The sequence below is a fragment of the Anoplophora glabripennis genome, unplaced genomic scaffold (genome assembly GCF_000390285.2).
Source record: "Anoplophora glabripennis isolate ALB-LARVAE unplaced genomic scaffold, Agla_2.0 scaffold736, whole genome shotgun sequence".
Lineage (NCBI taxonomy): Eukaryota > Metazoa > Arthropoda > Insecta > Coleoptera > Cerambycidae > Anoplophora > Anoplophora glabripennis.
This window is the reverse complement of record NW_019416827.1, coordinates 48,351-66,350: the sequence shown is the minus strand read 5'-3', so window position 1 is coordinate 66,350 and position 18,000 is coordinate 48,351. Positions and strand designations below refer to the sequence as shown.

Here is an 18,000-nt window from a genome sequence, read left to right as displayed (position 1 = left end):
AATTTATACGTTTAATTGTGAAGATTCTAGTGCAAGAAGACGATAGTCGATTTTTTTTAAATTGAGGCCGTATAAGCATAGAGTTTTTTTCATTCAAATTTAAGATTATCTTCGAGATTTGCATATTTGCAAAATGGCTATAGTTCGGAACACCCTGTAGGTTGTAATTATTATATATTTAGAATTCGTTTTAAATACAAAATATACCTACAGGATGTAACTTTGTGTGGGGGTCATATTTCTACAGAGGCTTTGTTCGACCTTTAGAAACATGTATCAATAGTTGTTTTCTTTCAAAATCCGTAGTGAAGCCTTAATTTTTGTATCCTTTTTTTTCGGTATTTTCTTACCCAGCCGCAGGACAAGCTAGTGTATGTAACTTCAAACTACGGCGTGCTTTTATGCACAATTGAGAACTGGGCTGTGCATTGTTGTCAAATCTTATTTTTAAAGGAAAAGTTATTAAAAAGCTTTCCACACCACTCGTCGTGTGAGGTTTGGCACGTTACTTTCGTTGAACGGGTGTTCACCACGAGCTCTACCATCCCACAAAAACTAATGTTTAATTATTTTAAATAAGACAAACTATGAAACAGTATTTAACAAGTAATCTAGCAGCAAACTCAAGCAGTAATCAATAATGATAAATGAATCATTTGTTTACTTAGGTACCTGATTTTTATAACATAACACTTAAGATTTTGTGGCAAATCATCGAGTACTGGCATCAGTATCCTCTTCAACGGCGTTTAAAACTTCTCGTTCAAAGATCCCATAGCCCCTTAAATGTTGAACCAATCTGACGAACATTTTCTTATTCAGTACCTACTTATAAGTCGGCAAAATCTATCTGATATCGTTTCCTTTGCTCCTGACAAAAAGTAGGATCTAACCATATCAACTCTTTCTTGATTCCTATACATGCTTTTTCGTAATGTACAAAAACTTTAAATTAAAAATCGATAATATCGAAGACTAAACAAATATATACCCAAATGAAACAGTGCATTTTTTACTCAAAATGGTCTTCACAAAAATAATTATGTGTTTGTCGGAGTAAATTCTGATTTACATAATTTTCGAACTGATTCTATCCACGGTAATTGTCTGTTCTATAGAACGTATTACAGATATTCATTCATATAGTAAGAAATGCTTTTGCAATTTGGAGCACAACATTGACGTTTAGTTTATTAGGATAAAAAAAACGAATAAAACACAGTAAGGCAGTTCAGACGATTGATTCAATAAATCCCTTATTATGTTAATCTAAAACAAAACAAATTTATTAAGGCATAAAACACGGCAACCTACCTGAAGTCCTGAAGATAAACTATAACCTCAAACATCAAACATTCTACGTTGATTGAAATATTTCAGTCAACGCATTCTATTTCTGTTGATTGAAAGATTGGAAATACAAATTCGATATGTGGTTGCAGATTTCTATTTAACAATTTCTATAAACGACAATGTTTTGCTGCACCAACGGGAGATGGCCTCAGTGAATGCATGTTCTGTCCGTCCTATCCAATAAAAGCCTCTTATTTATTTACTCTTATGGATAATCCTACTGGGCCCTTTTCGTGACCCTGTATAATACCAATTAAAGTTCCTTGAACATTCATCCCAAACATTTTCTCACATTACAAAAGTACATTCTTTTGAGTTTTTTTGGGTATACAGAAATTTGTTACGCTGTTTTACATAGTTTGTAAGTAAATATGAAGAGCACGATGGATTTCGATATATAAAGCCTTTGATAAATATTTTTTTAATTACAACAAACATATTAAACGATATGATGGCTTCATCGAGAACATATTAGTAAGTAATATGAACCTGTTTTTTTTCTCGAGATCGAATACGCACATTTGTGATTTGTAATTGATTTAGTTGTCATGAATAAAACATGATTTCTATTGAAAGCTGAACCTGCAGAGGCACTAAGCCCAATATTTTATATAACGAGATTAGGAGGACAACACCATGGCATACTGTGCCCCAATAATAACACCTGCCCTAGGGGCCATATGCATAGTTCGGACAAAACCTCAACTGCACATTTCTAAGCAAGGCCCTCCAATGACGCAAATGAAATTAAATGTTCCATTCAATTGCTTACTGTTATCGATACTGTTTAACACACGAGTTATTTACATATAATAATGCTACGTTAACCCTTTTTATATGAACGTACTTGGTTGAGGAGGGTTTCTCCAAATCTGCTAGTGGTAGAAAAATTTGTTTACAGAACTTAATGTTACAAACTATCATGGAGGATGACATGAAAGGAATATGAAAATATGATCACAATTTTTGGTTTATAACACAAGTAGAAATATTAATATCAATATAAAAGAGAAAAATAAAAAGTTCTCTGAAAGAATCTTGGGCAACAATGCCCACTTTCTAAAATATTTCTGAAAAAGTTTGACGTAAAGTGATCAAGCTTGAGCTAATTATTTTTTTAATTGAAATAAAAATATGCTGAATTCGGATATAAATGTGTAAAAAATAAATCACAAAGAGTCCGAATCGATCATTGACTTAGGAATTTTGCAACTTGTACATATAGCGAAAATATGCAAAATTTTGTATATTAACAAAAATATAAGAAATTTTTACTTAAGACATAGTTGCATTTCTTAAACGAATTTCAGATGGATATTGTGCAAAAATGTCGATAATTTCCTCTAAGGAAGAAGTATATAAGTTTTTTTTACTTTACTTTAAAAGTATTAAAGCTGATTCAAGTAAATTCAAAACATTTTGCTATAAATCCTATCAAATGAGGTCAAACAATGCTCAACTGCTTTCGTTGGTTTTCTGCGACAATTTTGGTTAATACTGGAGTAGATTTGACTGCTTCAAAGATGCATGGATGATGGAAATCCTCAAACGTTGTCGAAGGATATAGAGTACCATTGAAATTGTGTAAATAAATTTCGGAGGATGATGGTATTCACACAAAAAAGGTTGCTGCAAATCGTTTGGAGCAAAGGTATTCGACAAAATTTAATATGAAGATTTTGCTTCATTTCTATATAAACAAATGTTAAATTATTATTTGTGTATTCAGCTGAATTAAAAATTATTTGCCATGAATACACAAATTAATCAACAAATAATTTAATTTTTATGTTTATGATTATATGGAAATACGACAAAATGTTCACATTAAATTTGCTCACAAACCTTTACCTTCAAATGATTTGCAACAAAAGTCCTTTTTTTCTGTAAATAAGTACGTAGTTATTGAAAATGTATCCATATTATTATTGATAAATTGTTGTTGTTGTTATTATTGAATAACTCTGACTCCTGCAGAAACTACCCTTTCCGATTGCACTATTCATTTTTATATAACATCAGCTGCTTTAGGGGTGAAATTTATACAACTGTGGAAATTTTCGCCAAATTGTCTCTTGTTTCAAACTTTCTGTTTTAAAAATCAGTTTCATATGTTACTTTATTATAGGGACTTTTTATATATTTTAATATAACCATAAATATAAACAAATAGGTACAATAAACATTTTTTGTTATGTGTAGTATATTCAATAAATGTTCTTATTATTAAATAATGCATTTTCAATGTGAGTTAGCTTGTCTGCGTGTATTTATTTATTCCGTTGAAATGAATATTCCTCAGGGGTCAGTTCTGGGCCCTGTACTTTTTATTCTATTTATATGTCGGAGTCGTAGGGCTAACTTGGGCGTTAATATCACTACTCGTGTCACTCATCTTCACGAAATAATAATACCGTAAATGAAATGATATAAAATACAACGTTACAAATCAAGTACTCGAGGTGTTTTATGACAACAACCAGAGGCTCGATAACGAATCCACAGTCAACAGAATAGCAATGTACTCACGTCTTCAATGCTCAAGTAGAACTCTCCTCCGTACCTCTCTCTGTACTTCTCTTTTATCGTCAGGTCAAAATTATTCTTAAATGAACCAATCAAATTCGTTATTTCCTAGGGATTCCCTTATAAAGTAATTATAAGGTAAATGCTTTCTATCCTTTGACCGCGGCTACGTTGAGTGATCCTTAAGTCTCCCCGAACCCAAGCTTGCCATCATAAAACTTGGGAATAACATAATCGGCTTAATTCATAAATAACTATTTCTAAGTTTTATGGTCTAGATACAATTTATAAAAAGGGTATTCCCGGAATAAAGTATTCTGGAATTTCCAAAGTCTGAAGGACTCGGCCAGTGAGAAGGACATCTCCGACATATGAATTCATGGGAGTGTTCGACAAGGGGTAATTTCTTTACAATGTATGCTGAGGTTTATTTCAGATCATCAGATAACGATTTTTCAGTTTAAACAAAAACTTAAAATATTTTTAGTCTCGGTTTTAGTAAATAAGTGTTTTTAATCCTTATCTGATTGTTAGTTAACTATTGTTATACAGGGTGTCTTACTAAGGTCGGCGAGGTACGATATTAGGGAAAGTATAGGCCTTAGAAATCGCTGGAAATAGTTTTCAAGTTCGTAGCTCGGCCGCTAGAGGGCGCAATCTACATACCAAAACATTGAGTTGAATTTTTCTCATAAATGTTTCCTATTCGGGTATATTAAATAGTACAAATATGAATAGGCTGATTCATTGCGTATAACTTTTGTTATTGACATTTTGTTATATCTCTCGACAGAAAGGGTGGGGGAAACTCCTAAAGTCTGATCAGAAAAATGTATTTTTTTAAGGATTGGCTCATCAAAAGCCCATAGTGTTATACGTCGTTGCAAAGGTCTCTTCATGCTTTGAATATAGTATAAGTTTGAAATTTCTAACGAAAGTGTTGTTCATTTATTGGCGCTATTTATCCAAGTTTAAGTTGTTTCACGTTTTCTTAAAAAGTCAAAAAGCAGGATGAAACTTTTTATAGGTTAGTTTGAAGAGCATAAAAATAGCTACATTTTGACGCCAAAAAGGGTTCGATATCTGTATGTGATTTTACTATAGCGGACTGTATTAAAGTTAAATGTTGTAAATATCTGTGGCTATACCAGTACAGCAAAATGGTGCCCCCTCACTTCTGTCACACTAGTAAGGATAAGGAAGGAAAAGACAGGTAATAACACTAATACGACGAACTGGTGATGCGGCAATTCTATGAATAAATTATTTCACGAAAACGAAATATACATTAACTATGACTATAAACTATTACTGTATAAACTATAGAATTTTTACAACACTTTTTAAAATTGTCAACAAAACCATCCCAATGAACGCGGTTCTATATCAGAGTTCTTTTTTGTCACACATACCAAAAAAATAAAATAAAAAAGGAACAGTTTGGTTTCACAGATTGTACATAGCTCGCCATCTGTGACAGAGGATAGGAATGCAATTAAAGAAAACATTAAAATTAATTAATGTGGCCTAAACAATATCTTTTTTTGTTATCAAGTTATTCGCAAATTAGTGAGCAAAAAATAAATAATGATAATGAATTGAGGAACACGACGCTAACGAAAGGACATTTAATTACCAAAATAAAATGCGTTTTTAAAAGAACCTACCTAAGCACGCAGCGAAGGTTAAATTCCTGTATTGAAAATAATAATATCCATTTTGAAACATCTTTACTTTTGTTAAAATGTAGGTAATTGTTCTTTGGTTACATAATATCAATATCTATTTGTGATTGTTTTTGTTATTACTTTCAAGATTGTCTGTTATTGACTCACTCACTTGCGTGAACGACTTAAGAAAAAATATTTTACGTAAAACTGTGAAAAAAATATATCCTGTTACATAATTTTATATCTTCCTTGAAAGTTGGGCAGCATTTTTGAAATTTTAACAGGTTTTAGAAAGCGCGCGACCGCCCGACACGCATTTTTCCATTAGGAGATCCCCAGCTCCGAGAACCCGTAAAAAATGAGGGAGGCGCATTAATCATAATTCATTATTAAAAAGAGAGCGGCCCGGAATACATCTTTAAATTTAATTGACTACTTAGGTCGGAACATGGGTCCGGAGAAAGTTCGGGGCAGAGGGTCGTTAATAAATGTTGGAAAGGGGCCCCCGGGCACAGGACAAAGGATACAGGCAAGAGTTGAGCCCGGTCAGCGGAGGATGAGAAGGGCCGACCCAGAAAGGATGAATCATGAACGATGGATCGCCGGGATAAGCCCCTTCAGAATGTGCCGGCCGGCCGGAAGGGGAGCGAGGGCGGAAATTTTGTCATTTTCCTCAAATAAAACCTCCGCCGGCGACTACGGTTTGCGTCCTGAAAGGGAGAAGTGATGGCCGGCCAATCCGGTTTATTAAAAACTGTCCCGCGATTTCTCTTTCATACGCATAGGTAGGTACAGCTTTTCTTGATGGTGTTAATTATCACAGACCGACAAAATTTAACTTTTTTTGCAGAATTGCTCTATCACGTCAGGTTTTTGAGATATCCTAACCTAAAAGTGCAAAAAACACTGTTTTTCGTCATATTTGAGGTTATGTATGTAATTATTGAGCACTCTTGGTCATATCTCCGTTATTATTAAAGATAGACCCAATATCTATATTTCTAGATGCGTGAGACAATATGTTCTATCCAAATATAAAAAAACATACAGGGTGTTCCATTAAAGAAATATATGTTTTATTTCATGCAGCTTTTTAGAATCATTCTATAGAAAATCGGATGCACGCAAAAAATGGCAAAAAAACAAAATTAAATCGACTTGTCTCGGCGTTTTTATATAAAAAAAATTATAACAGTTTTATTTAATTTGTTCCGTATTTTAGCCGCTCACTGTATATCAGTCGCAAATGCTTTGAAATGTCACACAATTTAGAATAATTTCTATAAAATAAATAGTTCAGTTGCCTTCTCGTTCCAAAAAGAAAGTTAATTTGCACAAAATATGTAATTAATTTTCTTTTTTAAAATATTTACTTGAAATTCTGTTGAAATATATAAAATAAATCCTCCTTTACAAATTATTTCAACTTGTTTTATAGAATTTTTGCAGTCATGTGATCATTGTTATGAAATTTTATAAATGGGCTCTTATATGTAAACTTAAATTTATCAAAAACAATTTAATTTATCGAAATTAAACAAAAAATACGTTTTTTCTGTAATAAATATGTATCTAAATTTAAAATATGAATAACATATCTCGAAATATTTTTAAGATATCGCAAAAAAATTATCTACCATCTCCCTTAGAGAGGAGTATATCTCCCTTATTATTCATTTTCAGAAAAAATATTTTAAGCACTGTTTGTCATAAACATTTCAGGAGACATTTTAAGATCACCCTGTATAATATAATAATTAAATTTAGTCTCGTAAATTATTGATGGTTTTATAATAAGGACGTTTTCGCTTAGCACCTTCATGATCAAAGTTTTGATTAGAACAAAATATGATCAATTTATGAATTCCTTGTTTTCAAACGAGATATAACGATAGTAATAAAAGTTAATTATACATGCAAATGCCTTAAAAACGTAGTAAATGTACGAATATAGGTATATAATATATAATTTCATATATTTTTGACATAGCATACAGACTTTCTTCTATGTTTATCAGTGTGATATATGTATTTCGACAAACTTGCCATTTTTTACAGACACTATGCCGCCTTAAATACCTTTGCCATTAACACACTAATTAATTTCAAATATTATTTATACTTCCACGTCAAAATATTGATCTTGCAATACATTATGCAATGAATATTGTCTTAAAACAAATTGGTAACTGTAAACAAAATATGTATGTCCAAATATATTACAGATTTACAGCTACAAATAAAATGTATTTACAGTTTCTAATTCATATTCAAACAATAACTTGACAATTTTATTGCAACTAAACACTTTTCTCTGCGTAGTATTCTAGGAAAGGTCTTGGAAAGATCTTGAAAATATAATGAACCTGTCGATAACATACAATTTTTCTCTCGTGCTCCTTATTTAAACTGGTAAACAATAGATGACGCTGTGAGCTTCAACGCAATATTCAGTGAAGGTTACATAGACAGAGGGGAACTGACCTATAGGATTGTTCACATTATTTACGGCCCAGAGTAAATGTGCGGGAGGCGTAATGCTGGCGCTTTGTCTGACACTATTTAACCGGGTACGTTGTGCGGTTTTACACGAACTAGATTTGGGTATTTAGGATTTCGCAAGTAATCGTTGCTATACGATATATTTATGTTGGTAGTGAAATCCGTTTCTCACGTAAAAATAAATTTTCACAAATATACAGGGTGTCCATAAAATGGTGGGCAATCTCTTGAAAATAGATTTTTCGTGAGAATTTTATATATCTCATTAAATTTTGATAGTTTTTGAGTAAAAACTATGTTATTTGAAGCCATTTCTACTAATGTACTTATATCTCCATTGGGTGTCCCAGGGCAGAGCAGTCTTGATCTTCAGCAGTCTTGGCCTTTAATTTTTTAGTGAAAAGGGTATAATTGATTGTTATCGATACAATGAGCCGTTTTCGAGATAAATACTAGTAGACTAGGCGGTATCTGTTTTGGTTTGGGTGAATCGTATATCCACGGATATTTTTGGCTTTTTGGCTTTCAAATATCACTAGAAATGAAAATTTTTCTATGCGCATAAAAAAAAACGTGGGCTTAACTCTTGACGGCACAATGTGTTAAAAAAATTAGAAAAATGTCATATTTTTCTTCCTATTTAATTATGTATCTCTTCAAGAGTTGATTTTAGGCGAAAATAGAAGAGGAAAAAAATGTTTGCAAATAAATTTTTTACAAAGCATGTCTAGTTACAAATCGAATGAATCATGATTATTAAGGTAAAAATCGAAAAAATCGCAAAAATGGGGTTAAAAAACAATACTTGTTAGGGAATTTTTTTGGGGCATTTAAATTGGGTATAGGACCTTATACTTGGCTCAAAAAAACTGCATGTTATGTAGAATTATCACACCAAATTTCATCAAAATCGGTTCGATAGATTTTGCATAATTTTGCAATCCAGATTTTGAAAAAAAAATTGCAAATTTTCAAAATTTTGCACAGCAAAAACCAAGGCCCTTAGATACTTGAAAATTTAATCACATATAGAAGGGCTCTCAAGCTTTCAAAAATCCGAATCCGTCAATTAGGAGAGCTCTGGCGCTTGTTTAAACATTGGTCGAGTTTTTGTACTTATAAACAATTAGAACTTTGTGAATATTTAATCAAATCAAATTTTTTAAAGCAGGTTTTAAAAATTCTTGGAAAGACGCTTCCTTAAAAAAAAAACAGAACGATTGATCAATTAGTTACGTAGTAAGAGCCGTCATTTACACTAAATGTACTGGAACATCCGGGCTAATTTTTCAAAAAATACCTTTGTTATTCCGAGTACTTACCAGGTCTAAGATTACAATACTTTTCTTCATTGGCAACCTACTTTAAAACGTGTTGAAAGTTATATATCCAAGCGAGAAAATCAATAAAAATCATACGGGTGGTGGTGGTGGTGGTATTGAGGGAAGCAGAGAGCGCGGCCGCTTCGGCCTGCTCGAAATTGAATCGGCTATTATCGGCTGTTAACTCTCGTTTGTTTTTTGGATATCCCCTGTTGTCATATCACATCAGCTGGATTGATTGTGTTCACCTAAATCGTGTTAATGCAGAAATCATAAACACATATTCACAAACTAAACGTAGTGCTTTAAAAATATTAAATACTTGAAATGATTTTAAGAAATATTTGTGTGAGGATTTTTATTTATTTTTTATGTTCCTTTTTATGAAAAAGCAAAAATAATCATTTTATAACATAAATTAATATTACTTAAACTATTATAATCCATATACCAATTATGAGTTAATATTTAATAAATCATACAGGAAAATATACATTTTTTAAAGACGGCGTTCAGCGCCTTCGATTGCATTGACATAAAAAATATTGCAACATTTAAATAACACCACAGTCATTTAAAAGCAATCCGCTTTTAAAAAAAAATATTTCCATCGCAGTTTCACTTTCTGCCACTCCGTTAGTTTCATACAGTTGCTTTCAAAATGGAACAACAGGCAGCACTGATAACCGCACACATACAACAGAGTTCGGGAGATGTCCAGCATATAAACAGTTTAAGTGTAGTTAAAAAAACGAATTATGACTCGACCATTTATCCCATTTAAAAATAATAATTTCAGGTTGGTATTCTAGTGAACTACCCCTAAAAAAACGACGGATTTTTTTTTTAGTACAATTATAACAATAAAGAACCAACCATAACAATATGAAATCCTGCGTTTTTTGGGACACCCTTTATTATTACTGATGTTGATTCTAAAAATTACCTTTTTGAAGTAAAAAAGTGCTAACAATTAAGCTGCAATTTGTTTAACAGTTTATTCGGCCGCAAATTGTTGAAGCCTATTTTTCTCAGAACAAAACTTTCCACACTTGGTAAAACCCTTATATAGTATTTATGCTGACATAACAGATGGTAAAACTAACTAAAAATTTTAGTAGTTTCCTGTATAAAAAGACATACATGGGTACTTTTTATATTTATTGAAAAATTTCAGTTCCCATGACACATTTTATTAAATATAGATTACTACGTCAATGTTTCTCAGCTTTTCCACGTACCATAACATTCAGAAACTGGAAACTAAACACAAATATACAGGGTGTCCGGTAAGTACCTCCTAATCTCTCGGGAGTGTATAGGGGAGGTTAAAATAAAACTAGTCCTTCCTATAATTTTTTTTCCTAACGGAGTTATGGGGGGTCAAAGGGGTACCTAGAAATTAACGTTTAGGGTTATAACTTTGAAACCACCCTGTATATTTTAATAAAATTTTCGTACGTTGTATTACACATGGAGCTCTACGATTTGATGCTAAAATCAACTTTTTGCTATTATCAGGTGTCCAGAAACGGACTGGCCCTATCACAATTTTTCTCAAAATTTTGACAGAAGTAATTTTATCAAACTGAAAATATTATTATTAGATACTCTGAAGGTTTTTCTTTAAAAATGGTACTCTTTATTTATTTCGAAAAAATGAACGGTTTGCGAGATAAATCGGTTTTGAAAAAAATTGGTAACAAATACAACAACAATTAAAATTTATTTTTTTTACATATTATTTCATGCATTTAATTTCTTTAACTTTATCAAGTCCAGAAATCTTTGAACGGGTTGGCTATACTTTATGAGCAAGTAGTGACCAATTAAAAATAACATTTGAAAAATAACTTACTTACAAGACATGCAACAAAGAACATTCAACAATGAACAAAGGTACCTAAATGTTACTTCGGTAGATGTTCAAAATGAGCACCCCGTACTTCAATGCACTTTCTAATCCTACGAATGTTTTCCCGGTGCACTTGAAATAATATTCCGTGATTATTGCGGAGATGGTCACAGTTCTGTGTTAGCCTCAGCAGAAGTTCCTCTCTACTATTTACGGGTGTTGAATAAACGTTATTTTTTAAATGACCCCACAGAAAAAAGTCTAATGGGTTTAGGTCGGGCGACCTAGGTGGCCATAATACAGGTCCGCCTCGACCTATCCATCGATCACCAAAAACATTCGTCAGATGTTGACGTACTAAACGATCAAAGTGGGGTGGTGCACCGTCATGCATGTACCACATTTCAGTTCTTATTTGAAGGGGCACTTCTTCTAACAAAATATTTAGATTTTCCTCTAAAAATTGCAAATAAAGAGCACCATTAAGTCTTTGCTCCAGAATAAATGGACCAATCAAATGATTCCCGATAATGCCAGCCCACACATTCACCATAAACCTTTGTTGGTAGCGAGTTTGAACTAAAGCGTGAGGGTTTTCTTCATCCCAGACATGTAGATTATGCGAATTAATTATGCCGTCTCTTGTAAAACCTGCTTCATCGGTGAACAAAATAGATGTACCAAAATTATGATTCCGAATATGATGCTGTAAAAACCAATTGGCGTATTGAAGTCTTTTTGGATAATCATCTGGAGACATAGCATGTACTTTTTGGATGTGGTACGGGTAAAGCAATTGTTCTTTCAGAGTTTCATGTACAGCCCATTTTGTAACATTGTTTTGCGCCGCAAGCTTCCTTATGCTATTTGAAGGATTATTAGCAACGTCTTCCAATATTTGTTCCTCTACATGAGGGTCTCGTACTCTCCTCGGGGCTCCTGCTCCACCACGGCGTGGCAAAAAGCTTCCTAAATAAAGGATTCGGAAGAAATTAGTTTCACTAACGTTTTTCACTATTTTTTTTTACCTGTTTCTCTTAAACTACGATCAACTCTTTCAAAAGTTTTTGGACTCGGCAAATGTCGACCCGGAAACCTTTCCTCATAAAGTCTTCTTGCCTCCACGGAGTTGCATAATGCTTCCCCATAAATTAGGTGCATATCAGCATATTCTGCACAGGAATATTCTTCCATTTTTAAATGTTATTTCTAACGGCTTAAAACGAATACCACAATAAAATTGAATTTTTATTCTGTCACGCGCCTTTGACAAGTACTTTAAAATCAACAGGGTCTAACAACGAAAACAATAGAAAAGAACTCCATGGAGACAAGAGCAATAATAATTTGTAGATGTATTTTGGTCATAGATGTTGATTTTACAAGAAACGGCATTATTCATTCCCTTAATTCACCACCAGTAAATGTTTATGGTGAATCTGTAGGCTGGCACTAGCGGGAATGATTTTATTGTAAAAAAATAAATTTTAATTGTTGTTGTATTTGTTACCAATTTTTTTCAAAACCGATTTATCTCGCAAACCGTTCATTTTTTCGAAATAAATAAAGAGTACCATTTTTAAAGAAAAACCTTCAGAGTATCTAATAATAATATTTTCAGTTTGATAAAATTACTTCTGTCAAAATTTTGAGAAAAATTGTGATAGGGCCAGTCCGTTTCTGGACACCTGATAATAGCAAAAAGTTGATTTTAGCATCAAATCGTAGAGCTCCATGTGTAATACAACGTACGAAAATTTTATTAAAATATACAGGGTGGTTTCAAAGTTATAACCCTAAACGTTAATTTCTAGGTACCCCTTTGACCCCCCATAACTCCGTTAGGGGGCACATTAGGAAAAAAATATATAGGAAGAACTAGTTTTATTTTGACCTCCCCTATACACTCCCGAGAGATTAGGAGGTACTTACCGGACACGCTGTATAACTGCGAGTTCTAAGCGTATAAAGATGTAAAATAAAACACGTCATATCAACCATTTCAGTTGCTGCACTTGCCACTTAACATTTCTTTGATGTTTCTTCGGGCCGCCACTGATCCGCACGGGAGGCAGTGTAGAAGTTCGTGAGGCAGTTAAGGCAAATCTACACGGTTCATTGCCGGGAAGACATAATAAAGTGTAATTACACTTGATTAGTTTGGCATCGCATCGTCTGGAGTCTACCCCAAAAACAACAAGTCACTACCCCCTATCCCGATGCATAATCAAATTAAATATATGTAATTCGAACCAAGAATTAAGATGTATCATTTATGTATTCAAATGTCTTCAATGAAAGGAAGTAGGAATTATTTTATAATTAGAGAATCCTCATCCGCATATAACTTCAGATGCTCATCCTGATACAGATGTCAAGATTTTGAATAATAAGTAAAATTAAATTCATAAATATTCCAGATTCTGTAGGACTCTATCTCTAAGTAATTGACATTACAGATTAGATCCTATTTCATCTGATATACACTACCAAATTTCTACCAGTAGACTCTTTTAGTGTGCCGTCACATATTTAGGCAACCCGCAATAAATTGTCACAGTTGAAATTGTACAGATCGAATCTGACCCTTGTGTACTATTTACATAGATACTAGAAAAATGAACAACTTCAAATTAATTTATTTTTACAAGGATTTGGAAGTATTTAAGAACAACCAACGGGTGTTTCGTAAAAGAGATGCACTAATGTGTTTAAAACTTACAAAAAAAAAACGATATAAAAGAATATTCCAAAATTAGAATAAAGTAAAAATTTAACATTAGCCGTTATTCCTAATGCTCATACTCGGAAAGGATAGCCTCATACGCAGGTGAGATCTTGTTGATATGTCATCGCTGTCATCAATAGCGTATTTTCTTTTCTTTTGTTTAATTTTGGCATTTTCTAGTTCTACTAAGTATTTTTATTGTTTTTCTTGGTGCTGTGCTGTATCAATGTGTTTATCGAGTGTTTTTTTCAAGTGGTTTATTATAGACGTACTCGTAACCATAACTTAGTAGTATTTTGAATTATATCCTGTTGCGAGGCTACTTGGCTTACATGAAATTATCTTTAACGCGCATGCTCAGTAACATTGATATAATTTTAATTTATTAATTACTATAAAAGTCAATATTATTCTATAAATTTAAATATATGAAGTCTATAATTATTTGAGTTTGTCACTTGGGGTTTGAAACTTCTTAAATATTTCTAATATTGCCAGAATATCGCGATATTTAAGATCATGACAAAGAAGACATTTTTTGGCCCATATGTCCAAAGTACATACGGTCGAAAACATACCTATTAAAAATATTGAGAAATTCTTCATGACAATCTGCACTATGGCGTTGCCTATTATTTACCGTATGTGACGTTATTACTAAAAAGGTCTATTCCCAATTACCTTTTGTACTTTATTATATTTTCATTAGTATGGATATATATACCACCGTAAGGCAAGTTCTTGATTGACAAAGTGGAATGGATGGAACAGAAGTTTTTTATTTTGATAGTAACGTCACAAAAAAATCGCTGGAGTCGAGAACCAAACCGGTGTATCCTAATTATCCATAGAATCCAAATTTCAAGTCAAAATTCCCCAATCAGTTCGTGTTTCGACCCAAACATCGAAACTCTATAGGAAAACGGATTTCATACATCAGGGATCCGAAATTATACGACTGAATTCATGAGTTGGTAGGGTTCCACAAACCCATAACCCAATAATCCCGTAACCCCACAACTTGGGGTATAACCAAGAAACTCTAAGGAATTGAGTCTGTATTCCTGTTGAAAACTCCTTAATTCCTTAACCCAGATTTGTATCACAAAGTTAGTCGTTTTTTTAAAATTTCTATCTACACTGAAAAAAAAACGTAATAGTATTCCTTTGACTGTTTGAGTGATCATGAATTTGCGCGATCAACATCGTTCAAATAACAGGTTACGGGGTTATACATAGTGCAATGAGGTCATGGATTCCAAAGTTTTTCCAATCACTCACTACTCGATATGAAATCTCGAAAACCGCTTTCTATATGAGTTTCGTGATGTCAAGATTAAACAGAAAATGATCCGAGAATTATGATTTTAGATTCAGTGAATCAAATTACTAAGAGGTACTGGTCTCATCTTCACTTGTTTTTTGTGCCATATCCAGTTTGGTCCTGTCTGCTACATTGTATCGATTAGTACAAATAATATATGTCTCGCAATTATTAGCTTTCTATTAATGCAGTTTTCGAGTATCCTTCATGTCCAATTAGCTCCAAAGTGCAAACTGAAATTCTTGCTCGAATTATATTCAAACTGCTTCATATTCACATGTTTGCAAATTTGTATTTCATTAAGTTAAGTATATAAGGCAGTCTTTTATCATTTAATTTATTGATAGACTTGATATAGTATATCTATTAATATTTCTATTACATCAGCATTACTAACTAATGTTACTACTGACTTATTTATCATGGTAATGCAAACATTTTTGGAACCCCTGACTTCATCGATAACTTAGCTGTTTCAGTTTATATAAAATCACTGACATAAAAATGTACAAAAACATATAGACTTAACTCATAGTTTTCGTGATCCGCCTCACATGTTACTACCATGTAACACTTTTATACTTACTCAAACTGATAGCCTAAAATCAAACGAGCAATTTCTGTTTATTACAAAAATAGGACAAAAAACGGACGGCGCGCTATCTGCGACCACAACTATTTACTTCCTTTTATTCAGGAGATAATTCCAGAGATTCTCAATAGGTTTTTAATAATTTTGATTATTATTAATTTTAAGGATCATTTTGCACTTTAAATTATATTAACTATTGACAATGTTTTTTATTAATACCTACCATTATATACTTACCATTAACCTTGATCACCGATCAGTCTGTTTTATGAGATAGGTACCTAACCTGAAAAATTCGCTCAAACTAGGCTTCTTTGGAATTTTTTTGTGGTTTATTCATACGGTAACAACATACAACTCTTACTACTTCAGAACATAGTAATGATGTTTTCTCTCCAATTATGTACCCTGAATATACAGGGTGTGGGGTGTATAATCTATAAAAATTAAACACAGCTTCTTAACGATATTTGTAATAGAAAAGTCTTTTTGCGTTTTTTTTTTTTTTCGTAAATTAAAGTTAAATTATGGATCAAAATATTTTCTCTGGAACGGTCCTGTCCCTGTGCTGTACGATGAGTTACGTGCTGTAGACCAGCCGCGTAAACAATCGTCGTTGGAAGATAGAAAGGGACTTCTCATTTTTTGAGGAATTTTTGAATGCAAAAGTACAGACTAAGAAAAATAGGTATTAAAAAAACATATTTTCTTATTATAGTAATTAATAGTAATTACTATCTTCAATGCATTGTTGTTACTGCAAGAGTTCGCAAACAAAACCGCATCCGTAAGCATCTGTAGTTGCTAACTGCGTGCACTAAACAAACTCTATTAAAATATAGAATAAAATGAAATAAAACTTACCATTTCCGGAGAAAATGTTGAAATTGATCTCCATTAGCGCGAATACATGCATGGCACCGACGCACTCAATTTTGGCGAATATTTTCCCAAATTCCAGGTATTCCCCTAATTCTGTCAGCAGCTTCAAGTACATGGTTTCGCAATTCTTCCACCGTAGCAATTGGTAAAACAATGACTTCAAGTGACTCCAAAGATAAAAGTCCATTGGAGTTAGATAGGGTAACCGAGGTGGCCACGGCACAGGACCAAAGCGTCCAATCCATCGCTGAGGAAACATTTTATTCAAAAGTGTCGTTACTCCTCGAGTACCTACTGTGTGGAGGAGTCCCATTTTGAAGATAAAACGTGCGTGCACAAACTTGTAAAGTCACATCGTCCAATAATTCAGACAACCGGTTCTCCAAAAAGTCAGCATATGTTGGTCCATTTAGTCGTCCTCCAAAGGCATAGGGACCCACAAGTACATCGCCTATTATGCCAGCCCAAACATTTACCGAGAACCGATGTTGAAAATGAGTTTCCCTAATCGCGTGAGGATTTTCATCGGCCCATATGTGCATATTATTAAATTCACTTCATCACGGGTAAATGTCGCCTCATCTGTTACACAAACATAAGCAGGAAAGTCTACTTGATTGGCACATTGCCGTAAAAACCATCTGCAAAAACGCATTCGTTGATCACAATCCGGGGGTAAAATCTGTTGAACTGGTTGCAGATGATAGGGGTGCAACAGCTGGCGCCTTAAGATCCGATGTACGGTACGAGATGAGGTTCCTATTTGCTGTGCGAGTCGTCGAGTACTAATTGTGGGGTCTTCGTCAAGATTTTCCAACAATGCATCTTCAACATTAAGGTTCACTTGCTCACCACGTCCGCTGAACGCGCTATAGGATTGTATTTGCACATGGGGGTGACGTTGTGGCCATCGTTCCCGGTACAACCTAGCCACCGCGAGCGCATTTTTTCCGGCTGAACCATACACTAACACCATATCGACACATTCGGAAATAGTAAATGCATTGTTTTCTCGGTTCATTGTAAAACTAGTTTGTATACAAACTAAAAAATTAAGCAAAATAAGAAATAAGAATCTCGTTTTTAATGTAATCGGCACGCTATTCTTATTTTTTACTTCTTTATAAAAATTACACTATCACTACCGTGGATTACAAAATAAAAACTTTTGTCTGGAATTTTTCACTTCTTAACACTGATGGGTCGATGGACGATGCTTAATATTTACTAATTAAGTGAATAATGA

At 33.2% G+C, this 18,000-nt stretch overlaps 1 protein-coding gene across 2 annotated transcripts in view; it reads right to left on the bottom strand.

The window, feature by feature from the left end:
- Window positions 1–18,000, bottom strand: part of LOC108913051 (nucleolar protein 4-like) — a 158,180-nt gene that overhangs the window by 139,455 nt on the left and 725 nt on the right. The gene's annotated exons all lie outside the window — the stretch shown is intronic.